This window comes from Cajanus cajan, chromosome 4, assembly GCF_000230855.2.
Source record: "Cajanus cajan strain Asha chromosome 4, NIPB_CcT2T_4, whole genome shotgun sequence".
Taxonomy (NCBI): Eukaryota; Viridiplantae; Streptophyta; class Magnoliopsida; order Fabales; family Fabaceae; genus Cajanus; species Cajanus cajan.
In genome coordinates, this window is record NC_138520.1 from 18,928,232 (window position 1) to 18,933,358 (window position 5,127).

A 5,127-nucleotide genomic window follows, 5' to 3' on the forward strand; every position below is an offset into this window, starting at 1 on the left:
CCCTTTCACGCTAACACAGTGGACCATGCTGCTATGGATGCTTTCTTCGCATGGGACGTGCAGATGAAGAGTCCCAGCCGAAGCAATGGCCCGTCATGTAGAGGAAGCCGAAGTTGAATGGAGAAGAAACATGAACCCGCCTGTGGGTTTCTATCGGCTTTTCTCATTTTGTAAAAATTTGCTTCGAAGCATTGTATAATGAGTTGTACACTTTCTTTGATTAATAAATCGAATTTTTGAGATCTATGAAATCTTTCAATTGCCTTTGCATTTCATAGTCATTCATTTGCATACATCTCTCCTAGTAATTCATTAATAACATTAATAAAAAGAAAGGATTAATCGATGCGTATGTTCAGAATGGATCGCACGCCGTTTGTTATTAAGTGTAAACCAACAACCGCGCCAAGCGAACGCACATCAACTCCCTTGTTGGTAATCAAGACGAATAAAGGGGAAGGTCCGACACCGTTGAAGATCACTGTTCCAAGACCTTTTCCCTACGAATCGAATAAAGCTGTGCCATGGATATACGACATCCATTCTTCTGCCGACAGCGATATCTCTAACATCGCTAGACTTGGGGCCATGACTAGGAGTGGCAGGATCTACACTCCCGAAGATCTTCATGATAAAGCTCCCAAGAATAAAGGAAAGGAAAAAGAAAAAGAGAAAACCGAGGAAAATAAAGAATCCGAGGAGGAGACTGACGAGCTGTTAAAATATATCCGACAGAGCAAGTACTCCATCGCACACTATCTCCCAAGACAAGTTTGAGGGGATTGTTAGTCACATCACGGCTAATGATCACCTCACTTTCACCGATAAAGAAATCCCCGCTGAGGGACCGAATCACAACAAGCCCTTGCACATCTCTGTAAAGTGCAAGGAATATCACATCGCTAAAGTCTTGGTGGATAATGGATCTTCCTTGAATGTGATGCCAAAAAGAACGTTTGATCAAGTGGCAATCAAGGGAATCCAAATGCGCCCGAGCAACATGATCGTCCGAGCTTTCGACGGTTCTAAAAGAGAAGTGGTGGGAGAAATCAATCTTCCAATCCAAATTGGACCCACCATCTTTAATTTCGAATTTCAAGTGATGGACATTACTCCCGCGTACAGCTGTCTCCTCGGCCGACCTTGGATTCATGATGCGAAAGCTGTTCCCTCTACGCTCCACCAGAAAGTCAAATTCATAGTGGGTGACAAGCTGGTGACCGTACAAGCCGAAGATGACATACTCATCAGCAAGCCATCTGCCATACCTTACGTGGATGCAGCAGAGGAAGCTCTAGAGACCGCCTTCCAAGCATTGGAGATTGCCAATGTCGAAACATTTCCCCGAGAAATGAAGAAGGTAGCCTACATGCTCACCAAGAACGGATACTTGCCTGGACAAGGACTTGGCAAGGATTCCCAAGGAATTCCCGAGCTACCCATTATTAAGGATAATCCGGGGAAACAAGGGTTAGGATACAACCCTAATAAAGATCAAAGGACGAAGAGGAACCAAGATCCTTCTCGACGTTCTTTAAGCCAGATCTTTAGGAAGGTCGGTTCACAAGCGTCAAGGCCGGTCGTCGTCATCAAGTGCTCTTCTTCTTCCGATAGGGATGTATAGACCTGATGACTGTTAGAGATCACTCCTCGGGGATAGCCCGACCCCCGAGCCTCGATAGGGCACATGTTTCCGCTAGAATTATAATAAAATCGTTCTTTATTAGTTCTTATTGCTTCTTTTCTTGCTTGCAATAAATTTCTAGACCACATTATTTTTAACCCTGTTTGAATAAGCATGAATGAGGTTAAAATCGTCTTAATAACAATAAACCCGCATCATTTTTATGTGGAAGTGTGTGTGACAACTTGGAGCACCTTTCCTTGGCCTCGATAAGTGCCATCATGGATAAAAAAGAAATCCTTTAAGGACAAAATCCTAAAAACAAAAAAAGCTCGGCAGGAAACCCAAAAAAGGGGGCTGCGCAAAAATAAGAGCAAAGAACCCGCTAGGAATCCCACGAAAGGGTGACCTAGGCAAAAATTAGGGTTGCAAAAATGAACAAAAACAAAGGTCCGCTGAGACGCCACAAAGGGGTGTTTTAGGCAAAAATAAGGACAATCAAAAAGCAAAAGAAATCCATGATGGTACCATGAGCTGAATTCAAAAAGAAAGGTTCAAGGGAAACTATCTAAGTTGTCAAATCACAACGTCAATAACAAGACTTTCTTAACTTCATAAGTGTTTAATCAAACAAGCCTAAACACATGAGCCTACCTTGGCCAGCCATTCTTACAAAAATCGTTTTCAAAACAATAATAATCCCCTCTAAAACACAAACTTTTGAACAAAAATATCTTTCCTTTCTTTTCTCTTGTCCCAAACGATTTTAGAATAATCTAGTGGAAACATGGAGATATAGTGGTCAATAGGAAGGTTGATACGTCTTCTAAAGGAAGGGAAGGATCACTGGGTTGATGACACCAATCTCGATATAACACGCATCATTCCTCGGTTACAGAAATCGACAGCGCACAGCCCGTCTAGAGGAATGGCAAAAATCCAAGCAAAGAAACGCATCGGTTAATTCTTTTGAAAAATAAATCAAATAGAATTAGGTGCATCATACCGCATACATGCATACAGATGATAGGTGTACTGGAAGATCACTTATTCTCTGTTTATTGAAAAAAAAAAAAATGAACTTCAGAAAAAACAATGCGCCCGTACCATGTTCAGTACGCCCGTACTAAAATTAGGGTTATGAACAAATTTTTAACTCAATACGGGCGTACTGAAATGAATACGGTCGTATTGGCCATAACGTCCACACCAATACGGGCGTATTGAATTCAATATGGCCCGTATTGGCCCATTCTTTTGTACATCAACAGTAAGATCAGTACGGCCGTACTGAATTCAGTACGGGCCGTACTGACCTAATTTTTTCTATAAATACGTCCCTCCTCCCTCACGTCGACGACAGAAATTCCTCCAAGAAGAGGAGGATAGGGAGAGCCATTCATTTTTCTAAAAACATTAACAAAATGATTAAACTTGCATTTTGTGCATCACACACACATTAGTTGCACATTCAAAGACCTTATCATGAGGCAGTCGCATAAAATAGAAAAATAGGAAAAATTTCTTGTGTATGACAGCAGCCAACAGAAAAAGCTGAAAAATCGACAAAAAAGACACAAATTCAGAAAATCCAACAATCGTACAGAATAACTGAGCCTGGAGAGGCTTGCCGAAATAATACTCCCCAGAGACATCTCAGCTTGCACTCTTGGGCCGAATTCCCAGTGAAAGCTATCAGAGCAAGATCAGCAAGATTCCCCAATGGAAGCATGATCATCCAAACAAAATATCCGAGTCAAAGGACTTAGACTTCCTCAGTGGAAGATAGCTTTCAACTCGAGCGACGAGTGAAGCTAAGCCTGAAGAGGCTTTCTAAATAATACTCTGGGATACATAAGATCCTCAATCCCCATTTGCCTACTTAGAGGCACTCCTTCAAAAGAGAAAATCCGAAAAGATCAATAACCATTCCCCAAGCGGAATTCGGTATTCAGCTAAACACCGAACGTCAAGATAATCCTCCTAACAGAAGAGGCCAATCAAGATCAATACGACAGAATCCCCCAGCGGATAACAGCCTACGTAGAGGCAACAAAACCAGAAAATCAAAAAAGTCACCCGAATAAGGATAACCGGGATATTCCACCAACGTCGAAAGGACGTCAGCCAATCATAAGGCATCGCTCACCTCAGAAAGAGCATCTTTGTGTCTGCATCCCCAAGGAATCAGAATTTCCCCAGTGGGCACCAACTACGCAATGGAAAGTTGGGACACAAGAACCTATGAGTAACTGCACATCCCCTAGATGGATCCCTGCGTTATCCAGCCCTCAGCGGCACCAAAATCAAAAACAACCGTCAAAGCAGCATCGTGGACTGTGGAGACAAAATCATCACAAATCCCTGGAGAGGGCAAACTCACGCTACCAAAGTGACCAGAAGCACGGAGGTATGCAACCCTGGAGAGGGCAAACTCACGCTACCGAGGTCGTCAGAAACACCGAGGTATGCACGAGCCTGGAGAGGCGACGACTAATACTCAGCTACCGACGTCGTCAGAAACACGGAGGTATGCAGCTGCCAACGTCGTCAGAAACACGGAGGCATGCAGACCCTGGAGAGGGCAAACTCACACTATCGAGGTCGTCAGAAACACCGAGGTATGCACGAGCCTGGAGAGGCGACGACTAATACTCAGCTACCGACGTCCTCAGAAACACGGAGGTATGCAGCTGCCAACGTCGTCAGAAACACGGAGGCGTGCAGACCCTGGAGAGGGCAAACTCACGCTACCGAGGTCGTCAGAAACACCGAGGTATGCACGAGCCTGGAGAGGCGACGACTAATACTCAGCTACCAACTTCGTCAGAAACACGGAGGTATGCGGCTGCCAACGTCGTCAGAAACACGAAAGCATGCAGACCCTGGAGAGGGCAAACTCACGCTTGTCGCCACCGGCCCAAACGGGCCTCGGCGGTCGCGAAGACGGTCGAGCTCGCTTTTATTTTAGTTTTGAAAATGTATTGGATTATTAGAACGACTTGTTCTCAAACTGAGACCTTGTCGATCTTATCCAATTTATTTATTAAATGTCTCACCAATCCATATTAATCCCAAGCGGGACCCTCCATGGATTAGTGGTTTTCGCAAAAGGAGGGTTCGTGGAGTCGCCACCAATGTTTTACTCAAAACATTGGAAAAAGGGATAAGGCAATTGATTTTATAAATCAACTCTGGCCATTACAACCAGAGTTGGGTAAGGGAGTCGGTTACGCGTGGGGAAGGTGTTAGCACCCCACAGTGCCCCTTTCGGGTTCCCTATGACAGATTATTTCTAAAATAACAGTGTAAAATTACTAAATTACCCCTATTTATTATAAGCGATTATAAATTAACTATCTACATGATGACAGTTTAAATATGCACACAGAAAGCAGTAAAAGGAAGGATTTAAGAAGAAACCTCTTGAAGCGTGCTTTTATATATTGAGTAAAACTGGGAAGCTTTTTGGCGTTCCCTCACTCTACAAGCTCGCTCGCTCC